General features: G+C 42.1%; 1 protein-coding gene across 6 annotated transcripts in view; it reads left to right on the plus strand.

The window, feature by feature from the left end:
• Positions 1-923: 923 nt before the first annotated feature.
• Positions 924-13,057, plus strand: part of CCDC126 (coiled-coil domain containing 126) — a 40,740-nt gene continuing 28,606 nt past the window's right edge. For 4 of the 6 annotated variants that reach the window (XM_043462843.1, XM_043462845.1, XM_043462844.1 and 1 more), the window contains exons 1-2: positions 924-1,155; positions 1,560-1,640. The gene's annotated coding sequence lies outside the window, so the exon portion shown is untranslated. The remainder of the gene's footprint in view (positions 1,156-1,559; positions 1,641-13,057) is intronic. The other 2 variants (XM_043462847.1, XM_043462846.1) reach the window with 1 other exon arrangement.

Here is a 13,057-nt window from a genome sequence, read left to right on the forward strand (position 1 = left end):
GCTTCAAATACTCTAACTTAATTTTCTAACTTTTTCCCTCAGTTCAGTTCAGTCGCTCAGTCGTGCCCCACTCTTTGAGACCCCATGATCTGCAGCACGCCAGGCTTTCCTGTCCATCACCAACTCCCAGAGCTTGCTGAAACTCATGTCCATCAAGTCGGTGATGCCATCCAACCATCTCATCCTCTGTCCCCTTCTTCTCCTGACTTCAATCTTTCCCAGCATCAGGGTCTTTTCAAATGAGTCAGTTCTTCGCATCAGGTGGCCAATGTATTGCAGTTTCAGCTTCAACATCAGTCCTTCCAATGAATATTCAGGACTGATTTCCTTTAGGATGGACTGGTTGGATCTCTAAATTTAGCCTTTTCCCCTAGACTATACAAAAAAGTATTATTTTTGAAAGATACTATTTTTCTTTCTATTAATCTTGTTAAACTCATTCATTGTAACAATTTATCTGCAGATTCTTTTGGATTTGCCACATACATATCTATGAAAAATAACGATTTTGTTTCTTCCTATTCTTAGTCTAGTTCTTAGTCCCCTTACTCCATTGGCTAAGGACATTCAGGGGCAATAACGGACATTCTTGCCAGTAGTACACTTTTAATCACTAAGCCCTCTGCCTCAAGCCAACGGCGTATAATTGTTGGTTCACAGCTGGAGGGTGTGAGTGAGACGCCCACGCTCTCCTTTCAGCGCTTGCAGCGAATTAAGCCAGAGAGTAAGCCTCCCTGAAGCTCGCCTTCGAATTCTCAGGAAGGAGCTGGCAGCCCCCTCCGGTTGCCACGCAACGGCGTCTCCTGACCGGGAGTAGGCGCGAGCCGGCTAGAAGCACGTGCCGCCTCTTCCGCATTCCTGGACTACATCCCCCACAATGCATTGCGCCGCCAGTCTCAGGTCTCCAAGCGGGGGAAGGGCAGGGCAAGGAGGCGGAGCGGAAGCAGAGTGTGAGGGACAAGAGGAGTAAAATCCCCACAAGCCGGGAATCAACCTTGTTGCTGATTCCCAGCTCAGGCCTTTCTTCATCCCGACCTGGAGGCTGTTTCGCAAGCGCGGGACGCAGCTGACGCCCGCTAATCGGCTTTCTTTGCGCCGCCCCAGCTCGGAAGCCAGTTGGCGTCGGCGACAGAGACGAGAAGCCCACAAGGCAAGGTAATGAGGAGGGGGCGAGAGGGAAGCCGCGGTTGGAGGCGTCTCTGTCCATCCGGCTCGCGTCTGTGCCGGAGCCCCTCGGGCCGGGGGCCGCCTCTCCTCCGCGGTGCCCCGTCCCCCGCCCCATCGGGTCCGCTGCCTCGGGGAGTCCGCAAAGACCCCGCTCCAGCGCTGACCCGCAGCTCCGGGCCACGGCCGAGGAGGGTCTTTGTCCCTACCGCTCCAGGTCTGACAACCGCGGCCCCTGGGCCCCGGGCAGAGAACCGAGCGTGGCTCGGGCTGCGTGATCCGAGTGGGGCGGGCTGGGTCCCGTGGCCGCTGGCGCGGGGGAGCGACGGACCTGAGCTGCGGGGTTGGAGCGCCCGCGCGGCAGCCGCACTCACTTCTTTTTCCGTTTCTGACAGCTCACTTCTGTTCTACTTTGAGAGAGAAAGTCAGATGCCCTTTTTCAATTCCCTCTCCAAAACTCAGCTGCTGGGTGACTGGTAAGGATGATTTTAAACGGCTATGTCGACTGTGGCTTATAATCTCGCAAGCCCTATTAAAACAGCCTGGCTTCCAGTCCCGATCGATTTACTGCCTGGCTTTAGTGACCTTGGTTAATTAAGGCTCTAAGCCTGCATTTTCTCACCAATCAAATGGCCGTAACAGTACACATCTCTAAGTTGCTAGAATAAGAAATAATATGCTTACAACGCCACAAATTCTTCACTTGGAAAAATTCTTTGAGTGTGATACATTAGCTATACTGAAGTGGCCCCTAGATTGGTGAGTTTTGTGTTTTTCCTTGTTTAATCATTGGCACTCTGGGTTGTATATTCTTCACTTCATGTATCTTGTTCACCTTAAACGTAAGTAAAGGATTCTTTAAAATGTGCTGTGTTTTCAATTTCCGCCGTTTTAAGATGGCTGAGGACATTCTTGGAAAATTGATGACTCTGCTTTTTGTGGGTCGGCTTTAGATATGAGGACTTACTCACCCCACCCCCATCCCCAGCTGTGTTCTGTAGGGGATTCTTGGAGGAGCTTAAGTGTTTTGACAGAATAAGCATCTAGGTGTTCTGCAGTTCTTAACCTGGGGCTTCACCATCTTTACCTTATGCCAGCTTCCCACCCGCCCCCCTCGCCCTTTGTACTTTTCTGCTGTTGCTAAGTCACTTCAGTCGTGTCCGACACTGCGACCCCATAGACGGCAGCCCACCAGGCTCTGCTGTCCCTGGGATTCTCCAGGCAAGAACACTGGAGTGGGTTGCCATTTCCTTCTCCAATGCATGAAAGTAAAAAGGGAAAGTGAAGTCGCTCAGGTCGTGTCCGACTCCTAGCGACCCCATGGACTGCAGCCTACCAGGCTCTTCCGTCCATGGGATTTTCTAGGCAAGAGTACTGGAGTGGGGTGCCATTGCCTTCTCCCTGTACTTTCCTACTGTTTAGTAATTTTCACTTTTGGGCTTTTTGTTTCCAAGTTGTAGTGTTTGTTCTCAGGATAAATCCAATGATGGCGATACATTTTATAAGAAATGACTTGAAGCATTTCACATTAGTCCTTCTTTAGTTATGATTGTTCTTGCACTATTTTCTCCTGAATTTTACTTACATAGGTGTTGAGTTTTTCCTCATGGAAATCTTTATGGTCCTTTGTTGAAATTGTTTTCATTTAAAATGTGTGTTCTGTACTACTTTTAGTTCAAATACTGTGCAGTCTGAAATAAGTTCTCTACATTAAGCTGTTTTTGAATGTTTGATTATGGTGGGGGGAAAGCCAGTGGAGCAAGGTGAACTTTGTGTAATGTCTTGAGTGACACATGCATGAAAAAAAATTACTTAAGAAAAAGAGTAGTCTACTGAATGTATTTCATCAGGATATCAGAGAACCAGAGAGTAAATACGTGAACAACGTATTTAAACTGTGGGAGATGGCATAGTGCACATAAAGATTTCTGATTCATTTAGAAATGTGTGACAGAAATACTCATTTTTAGGAGAAAATGTTTCTCTGTTGGTGATGACATTTAGTGCTGTGTAAAGGACAGAATAATGACTGTGGAAATAGGAGACCTTGATTCTTGTCCTGGGTCTGTCACACTGTATAACCTTAGTTTCCTTTGTGGTTCTCAACTTCCTCATCTTTCAAATAGAGAATTGGTCTGATTCCAGGGGCTCTTCTAACTCAGACTTTTCAGTGATAAGTTCTTTTTTAATGTGGGAAAAAAATGATGTAAACCCTTTTAATAATTTATTTGTGTCTTAGGGTACTTTTTCCCCCACCTTGGGGAATGGGTACATATGAAAGAATAGAAAGCTGCCATAAACAAGAATCTCTTTTCCTCCCTTTTTCAGGAGCTGCACATGTTTTCTCTGCATTTTTGACATGGTTAGTTTTCTTCCTCCGTACTCTGTACCTCTTTCCTTTAGTCGCAGTCTCTTTATCTGATATGCCTGCTTTTATATAACTTGGGATCCCATGGACAGAGTAGCCTGCAAGCTACAGTCCATGGAGGTACAGAAGAGTGGGGACAGGATTTAGCAACTAAATAACAGTATAACTTGGGTGTGTCAGTCCCCCTAATTCGACCTCGTTGTTTCTTTTCTGTGATATTTATTATTTATATTATTTATTTATTTATTTATTATTTTTACTCCCAACAGCTTGTTTTTTTTTTTTTTTTTTTTTTAGGGGCCTTTTTGTGCGAAGTTTCAGGCAAAGGTGGCCAGTCCTGGTCTGGTCAGCTGTGGAAGGGGAGATGGGGTCATGTGGCACAAACCATGATTGGCTGAGGTGGTGGGCAGGTCAGGCTTTGTGCCTGAAATATCTAGTAGGGCGTGATGTATTTTGGATTACACTTTTACTGTGTGTAGTGCTTGAATAGTTTCCCCTTTGCTCTAACATTCTCCTCGCCACCCTCACTTATTTTACCCGTTGCCTTTTATCTGTCTTTGTTCTCTCCAGTGTTGTCGTCGTCGTTTGCCTCTCCCCAATATGCCATCTAAAAATGATCTTAGATCTTGAGATGTGATATTTCTGTGTCTTAGCTGGAATTATAGCGTAGCTTCTCCCAAGGCAGTTCACATTTTAAATCTTAGATCAAATTAGTAGTGGGTGGCTGTGTCCTATGTTAAATTTTTTCCCTAGTTGTTAGCCTCAGGCAATATTATGTAGAGAAACTAGAAAATATTTTAGGAATGAGCCTTTCTTCTGAAATTACATTCAAAGGCAAGTCTGTGGCATACTTAATTCTTTTTTTGGAGAGAGCTGTCTGAACCTCTGAGCTCTAGTGAGAATATACTGTGTCTTTTTGTAATAAAGATCTGCTTTTCCAGCTGTAAATTCCGTAGGAGACCAACAGGCAGTGATTCTTGTAGCACCTTTGGCTGAATGAGAGCTTCTGTGCTTGTTAGTTGCTGCTGTTGCTGTCAATAGTTATTTCAGTTATATATTCATAACGGCACAAAAGCAGAGCCCTGAATGAATGCAAAAATGGGACTTGAAGGAGAGATTTCCAAGGTAGGATTGGCCATCCATTGAAGTTTTTAGTCTTGCTATTGCAATGTTTGCATAAAAATACAAGGAAATATTTCAAGATCAGCAGTGTGAAATGCAGTGTTTTTAACATTTTGGACTGCAGCCCATAGAAAGGGACCTTTTAACCTACAGACTCCAGGGATATATAACTCTGTGGGCGTGTGTATGAAAAATATATATAAGTGTATATAAAGCTGAAAAAAGTTTTACAAAATAAAGTCTATATACTGTACAGTCTACTCTGATAATTTCTATTTCATTTATATATTTTTGGCTATGTTAGATCTTGGTGGTTGTGTGCGGGCTTTCTCTAGTTGTGGGAGGGGCTACTCTCTAGCTGTGGTGTGCTGGCTTCTCTTGTGGAGCGCAGGCTCTAGGGGTCGCTGGGCTTCAGTAGTTGTGGCTCTTGGGCTCTAGAGCATGGACTCAGTAGTTGTGGTGTATGGTATTAGTTGCTCCTTGGCATGTGGGATCTTTCTGGGCTAGGGATCGAACTCATGTCCCCTGCATTGATTGGCAGATTCTTAGCCACTGGAGCACCAGGGAAGTGTTCTCTATTTCATCTTGTTTAAAAGGGCTAGTTGAAAAGTAGATTCTTGTTCCTTGCTTTTGAAAAAACTCTGGAGTCCTGGGCTGAGAGTTTAGATGCTTAATTTCCCCATTTGTTTGATATTGGGTAGTCATTAATCCTCCTGATGCTTCCCTTTCCTTATCTTTATTTATTTATTAAAAGATATTTATTTCTTTATATGAGTGCACCGTCTCTTAGTTGTGGCACATGGCCTCTTTAGTTGCAGCATGTAGTCTCTTAATTGCAGCTTGTGGGATCTAGTTCCCTGACCAGGGATCGAACCCAGGTTCCCTGCATTGGGAGCACAGAGTGTTAGCCACTGGACCACCAGGGAAGTCCCTCCTTGTCTTTAAAATGAGGATCTTCTAGCTTAAATATTCACTGATCCTCTATCTTTACTTTTCCCTAGTAATAATTTTGGAGTAATACATTCGTCTTTAGGTCTTTGGCTGGGGGAAACCACTGAAAAATAGCTTAGATATGTAGTTACTTGCATGTTTGCTGTTTGGCAAGAACTTTGAAAAATCTTTGTTCATATGTAAATCTTGTGAATTGAAGTGAATCCATTAAGGTCTGTAATACAGTAAATATATAAATTAAGACAAAATTTCCCCATGTTCTTTGTTTTTCTACTTTTGTGTTTTGTAATGAGCAATATTTTGGAGTTTGAAAAGTTGTATTTAAAATGCTTGACAGCAGTTACAAATTAACATGCCATCACATTGCCAGATAGACTTTACTTCTCCTCCTCCTTACCACTGCCCTTTTCTAATGTTTTCCTGTGTACAGACCACCATGTCAGATCACGACTGCTCGTACGTTGCCCAGCAGCGGACCTGCCGTTCTCATGAGAAAAGGGAGTGCAGAACTTTCTCTGCTTGTGGGTCTCCTTTTGTTCATTTTGGACAATTTCTCCAAACCAGGCCATTCCGTGTGGGGACTGGGATCCCTTTCGTTCTCATATGTTTGTACTGAAGAGAACAGAAATAAGGAATTTACTGTCTCCTCCCAAGATTCTGGTTAGAATTCTCAAGGTTTTGGTTAGAAAAAAATTGGAGCCAGACTTCATACTTTCATTTCTTTCTCAGATCAGACCTCTTTAGAGGGCCTTCCTTGACCTCATGGCTCATTTGGCTCCTCCAGATTCTCATTTTTTCTCAATCTCTCTGATTATTTTATTTGTAGCAGTTTCTTGCAAGCTGAAATTAGCTTGTTTCTGTTTGCTTGTTACCATCTGACTTCTACTAAAGCGTAATCTTTAGAAGAGCAGGAATCCTGGCTTGTTTCCTTTCACATCTCCTGTTCTTGGCACATAGTAGGTGCTTTAATAAATATTGTGAATGAATAAGTGAGCAAATGAATGAATAAACCAAAGTCTTTCAGGCTTAAATGAAACTGTATGTAGTAAAGGTTGTGTTTGAATATGGTTCTTTCTGCGTCATCCCTACCCGCCCCCCCCATCATTTTTTCTGGAAATGTGTTCTTATCATTGTATTTGCTGATCATGGTGAAGATACCTACATCCAGAAGACCTTATATATTTTTTCTAGTTCTTTTGCTTATGTTAAAAAAAATAAAGATCTGATTTCTTAAGTTCTTCCTATAGCAACTTTGTAATACTTTGATTTCTGTGAATCAACATATTTGAAACTTTAATATGCCAACCAGATAGTTTAAAGAATAGTCCAAACTATATATTTTCAGAATTTTTAGTATCATTGACCTAAACTGCCATTACTGTTTTCTTGTTACATTCCTTTAAAGCAAAAAAGAACAGAGTTCACTTAATATTATAGTTCATTCGGTACTTACAAACAGTCTTTTCTCCTGGAGGTAGGGAAGGTAGTGTGGTATAGAGAAAAACCTAAATAGTGAGTCAGGACCTGTGTTCAGGGCCAACACAGTTTCTGCTGCTAACTGATTGCCTAACTGATCTTAGGCAAGACACTTAACATCGCTGAGCTTTAGTTCCTACATCTGAAATGTGAGAAGATTAAATCAGATTTCTGCCCAGGTAATTGAAAATACAGTCGTCTCTCGGTATCTGCAGGGCATTGGTTCCAGGTCCACCTGTACCTTTACCGCCCTGTGACCATGGATGCCAAAATCTTTGGGATGCTTAAATCCCTTATATATTAATAAGATGGCATGTTATTTGCAAATAACCTACACACATTGTCCTGTATACTTTAAACCATCTCTCAATTGTTTGTAATACCTAATACAATGTAAATGCTGTGTAAATTGTTGCCAGTGTGTGGCAAATTCAAGTTTTGCTTTTTGGAACTTTCTGGAATATCTTTTCATTAAATATTTTTTTTTTTTGTTTCCTTTTCATTATATATTTTCTATCTGCAGTTGGTTGAATCTGTGGATGTGGAACTCAACTGACTGTAATTTTATCTTGAAATTCTCTTCTCCTCTGCACCTTTGCCCCTCAGAAATATTACTGGGAGGTCACTTTGGTGCTCAGGGGAGATGATGGGGTTAGGTTCAGGGTGTGCTTAAAGTAAATAGCATTTCTGCTGATTGTCTTTCAGGCTCTGTGGAAGTTATGGCTGCAGTGTAGGGCATGTTACTCTTGCTCTTAAGAGACGTGGGACTTAAAGAGACAAGCCTCAGTTGGTATAAAGTAATGTGCTGTGAGATGTGAGAGAAGGAGTTGAAAGTGGACTAGAGTAAGGTTATGAGGTTTTAAGACCCTTCTCATACAGGTAGCATTTAAACAGATACTCTAGTCTCACTTTAGGCCATAAAGGGAAACTGTTCTCATCAGTGACATGCTATTAAGTCATCTTAATCGTTGTTTGGTCGCTCAGTCGTGTCCGACTCTTTTGTGACCCCTTGGACTGTAGCCCGCCAGACTCCTCTGTTCATGGGATTTTCCAGGCAAGAACACTGGAGTGGGTTGCCATTTCCTCCTCTAGCGGATATCCTTGACCCAGAGATCGAACCTGCATCTCTTCTGTGCCCTGCATTGGCAGGCAGTTTCTTTACCACTAGCGCCACCTGGGAAGTCGTCTAGTAAAACATCCCCTGTGTTAACAAGTTACTCAAATTGCTAACTGATATTGCTGCGTAAGTACCTGATACTACTAATAAATGTTAATATTTATTGATGTTAGTGGTATAAGGTGTCATTTATTCTCACCAGTGTTAGGTAGGTACTGTTGTCTCCATGATGTAAGTGAGACTTTAGGGTTTAGGAAGATAAAATAACTTGGTTAAGGTTTTAAAGATAGAATATAGGCAGCCCTTTGTATCTGCAGATTCTGCATCTGTGGCTTCAACTGTGGATTGAAAATACTGAAAAAAAATTCCAGAAAGTTCCAAAAAGTAAAACTTGAATTTGCTACTGTTTATATCACATTTACTTCCTGGTGGCTCAGACTGTAAAGAATCTGCCTGCAATGCAAGGGGCCCGGTTTTGATCCCTGGGTTGGGAAGATCCTCTGGAGGAGGGCATGGCAACTCATTCCAGTATTCTTGCCTGGAGAATTCCATGGACAGAAGAGCCTGGCAGGCTGCAGTCCATGGGGTCACAAAGAATCAGACGTGACTAACATATAGTATTTACATTTGTATTAGATATTATTAGTAATCTAGAAATTATTTAAAGTATACAGGAAGATGTGCATAGGTAATATGCAAATAATGTACCACTTTATATGAAGGACTTGAGCATCTGTGGATTTTGGTATCCATTGAGGGCCCTGGAACCAACTCCTGCAGATACTGAGTGTGGATCATACTGTATGTAATTTCATATGGAGATTGATAGAGTACCTTGAGACTGGAGGTGGGGTAGAAGTGGGAGTGCTACTTTTTGAAGAGGTGACATTTGAGTAAAGAAGGAATACTAAAGGAGGAAAAGGAATAAGCCATGGGGAGAGCATTTCAAGCAAGGGAATAGCAGTTGTGTTGACCCTGAGTTCAGAAAGGATTTGGTGTGTTTTGCCTAGCTTGACTGTAGTACAGTGAGCAAGGGGAAAGCGGTGTGAGATTAGGACAGACAGAGATAATGGTGAAGTCAGATATGCAGAACCTTCTGGACTGTGGCCATGTTGCCAAACATAAGTTTGTGTGCCTCATGCACAGGGAGGCCAGAGAGGCCAGAATGGGAGTTTGGAGCAAGGGAAGGTTTATTGCAACAAGCATGAGAGGAGAATGGGCAGCTCCTGCTCAGAAACCCTGAACTCCAGGAATTGTGCGCTCATCACTGTTCTACCTTGACGGCTTCTCCTTTGTTTCTGCATTCTCTCCCTTCTGTGATTAGTATCTGTTTGAACCTGCTGAAGCCTTCTCTTTACAAACAAGAAACAGGGGGCACAGAAAGGCATTTGTACCTAGGAGGGCTCCACTGGGTCCTATTTGGTTTCAATAAATAGTTTTAATTTTATTCCAAGTACAGTGGGAAACCATTGATGAGGTTTTTTTTTTTGGTAACTGTTAAGTTTGTTTCCTACGTCTTTCTTGTGTTGTAGATAAGTTCATTTGTACCATTTTTTAAGATTACGCATATAAGTGATATCGCATGATATTTGTCTTTCTTTGTTTGACTTCACTCAGTATGACAATCTCTGGGTCCATCCATGTCTCTGCAAGTGACATTATTTCATTCTTTTTTTGTGACTGAGTAATATTCCATTCTACGTATGTACCACGTCTTCTTTATCCATTCATCCATCAGTGGACATTTAGGTTGCTTCCATGTCCTGGCTGTTGTAAATACTGTGGCAGTGTACATTTGGGTGCATGTATCTTTTTGAATTGCGGTTTTCTCTGGATGTATGCCCCAGAGTGGGATTGCAGGATCATATGTTAGCTCTGTGTTAGCCCAGGAGTTAATCTACCACCTTCCTTATCATCACTGCCTTACATTTCCAGAAGTTTTTCTTCATCCCAGAGTATTTCTAAAACTCTGTACTCTAAATCATAACTCTCCATTCTCTCCTTCCACTAGCCTCTGGTAACTAGCATTCTACATTCTATCTCTGACTAACTCTTCTAGGTACCTATACAAGTGGCATCATATAGTATTTGTCTCTTTGTATTAGCTTCTTTAACTTAGCATAATGCCTTTAAGGTTCATCCATATTGTAGCATGTATCAGAATTTTATTCTCCTTTATCACTGAATATTTCATTGTATGAATATACCACATTAAACAAAGCGTTCACCTGTTGTTTCCACCTCACAGTGCTGCAGTGAACATGGCCATACAAGTTCCTCTTTGAGTCTCTGCTTTTGAAACCAAGCAGGACCCAGCAGGGACCACCTGGCACAGAAGCCCTTCCCAGCCCCCCATTTCTTTCTTGCAGGATGAAGTCTTCAGCCTCCTAGACCTCCCTGAATTTCAAAGGGCAGATGCAAATAGTTGCTAATCAGGCATGTAAGGGTATGCAGAAACAAAGGAGAAGCATCAAGAAACTATATTGCAGCAATTAAAGTAGTATTGTGGTTCCTCCTCAAGGAATATATATATAATATCTTCAAGTTTTTCTGAAGGAACTAAGATTCCCACACAGGTAAGGATGGTTAACTTCAGCTGAGCACAAGATTCCTGGAATACCGCCCTGTTAACCTCATCACCAACCAGTCAGAAGAGAGTCACATACCGTACAGCCCTCATTCCAGATTTTGCCGATGAAAATTTATCCCTGAAAACCATCAAGGACTTCGAGGTTTTTGAGCATGAGCCACCTGTTCTCCTTGGTTGACCCTGTAATAAACCTTTCTCTGCTCCAAACTCCCACATTTTGGTTTGACCTTACTATGCATTGGTCTCATGTGCTTGTGTTCCATAACACTTTCAGTTCTTTTGTAATTATACCCAGAAGTGGAATAGCTGGGTCAAATTGTTTAATTTTTTTAGGAACTGCCAATACTGCTTTCCACAGCACCTGCACCATTTTGTATTGGGTTTCAATTTCTCTGCAACTCTACGAACAGTTTTGTTTTTGTTTTTTAATAATTTCTGTAGAAGAAAAAAACATTTTCATCTACCTTCTTAGGTTCATTGCTCAGGACTGTGCAAACTAAACTGACAAAAGATCAATTAACAGGAGAGAAAGGTTGTTTCATATACAAATGGTGCACATCACAGAAATGAACTTAAGAAATAAAAGAAGCAGTTACTGCTGAGAGCGTATATACCATTTAAACAAAAAGTCATAAATTATGGAAGTGTGATAAGACAAAGGAGATTGAGCTTCTGGAGTCAGTAAATTGTGGGAAGGTAAATAAATGGGGGAAACTAATGAAAGATAAGATTTGTTTTAGTAAGGCGTGTTTGTACAGATTTGTCTCAGCATCAGTGCCCTGTCTCCTGTGATAGAGTGTTCTCTCTCACCTTTCTCATAAGTAATTCATGTTTTGCTTTCAGGTAGAAAGGGGGAGATCAGGGAGGTCTTACTGCATCTGCTGTTTCTCAGTTATCTTTGGCTCAAAATAATCCTTATACCAAAATGGATATTTGGGGGTGACATGTTCTGATGCCCTTCGTAGCCATCCTGATGGTGTCACGTGGTATTCCATTGTGGTTCGAATTTGCTTTTCTGTAAAAATTAGTAATTTGAGTACCTTTTCATGTGCTTATTCACAATTTGCATATTTCCTTTGGAGGAAGAAATTAAAATTGTGACTATTCAGATCATGGCTTGTTTTGCTCTGAGGACAATGGCTTGAAGTGGGGTTGGAGAGGAATCTAGGAAATCCCTTGAAAAGTAGCGGCAGTGATTTAGTTGGAGATGATGGTACTTGGAGCATACTCTGTTGCCCTTCTTCAGGTCTAGTACTTTACAGATACTTCATTTTAAGTGTGTCTCCTCTCCTTAATTTTTCTACTTTTGGGCCATATGGTGTGTAATTCCTTTTGTAATTTCTGCAATTGGGTGAGAACTTTCCTCTGGGAATCCTAAAAATATTCAAAGTCTGTCTCTCTTAGGTCAAAATAATGATTGATGAAGCTAATATGTTACTGAACCAAAACTTTGATTCGCCCGCATGCAGTAAAGCCAAGCTAATCTGCTGACACTGGGTTGCTGGGAAGGAAGGTACAGTGTTTATTGTAAGGTGCCATACAAGTTGTGATGCTGGTAGCTCAGCTTCTTTGTACACTGGTGCCAAATCAAACCTCAGAGACAGAGTTTTTGGTAAAGTAGAAAAGGATAGCTTTAGTGCTTTGCCAGGCAAAGGCGGGGAGACAGTGGGCTCCTGCCCTCGAAACAGTGTATCCTCACTTGGGGAAGATAATAAGTTTTATAGTAAATGTTTAAGGAGGGTATGGTCATTCTGTGGATATTCTTCTGAAGGGTTGGTGGTGAGGTAGGTAGGAGTCAGCATCATCAAACTTTAGGTCCAGCTGGTCTGGGGTCTGCTTGCTTGTGGGAAGCATACCACAGCTTAAAGACATTGTTGTGTGTATCCTTAGATGGGGAAACAGGACCTTGCCCCAAAGCTGCTCTTGACTGTTTCTCCCTGGTCTCTTGTGCTCTCCCTTCCCTAATTAACATCTGCTTGTATCTGTCCCATTGGAACTCAGGGAAGGTCATGGAGGCTGAATGAAGGTTGTTTCTTATAATCAAAGAAATGGGGGACACAGAGGCCTGTGGGGCCCTGAATGGTATCAGTTCTTTGGGACAGATAATGCTCAAAAAGTCCATTTTCTGGAGGAAGCTTTTATAGACAAAATTTGGGGTGAGGGCTGTATGGTGTGTGACTTTCTTCTGACTGGTTGGTGGTGAGGTAACAGGGTCATCTTGTGCTCAGCCTGAAGTTACCATCTCCCACCTGTATGGGGATTTTTCCTG

The sequence above is a fragment of the Cervus canadensis genome, chromosome 3, assembly GCF_019320065.1.
Source record: "Cervus canadensis isolate Bull #8, Minnesota chromosome 3, ASM1932006v1, whole genome shotgun sequence".
In the NCBI taxonomy this organism is placed as follows: Eukaryota; Metazoa; Chordata; class Mammalia; order Artiodactyla; family Cervidae; genus Cervus; species Cervus canadensis.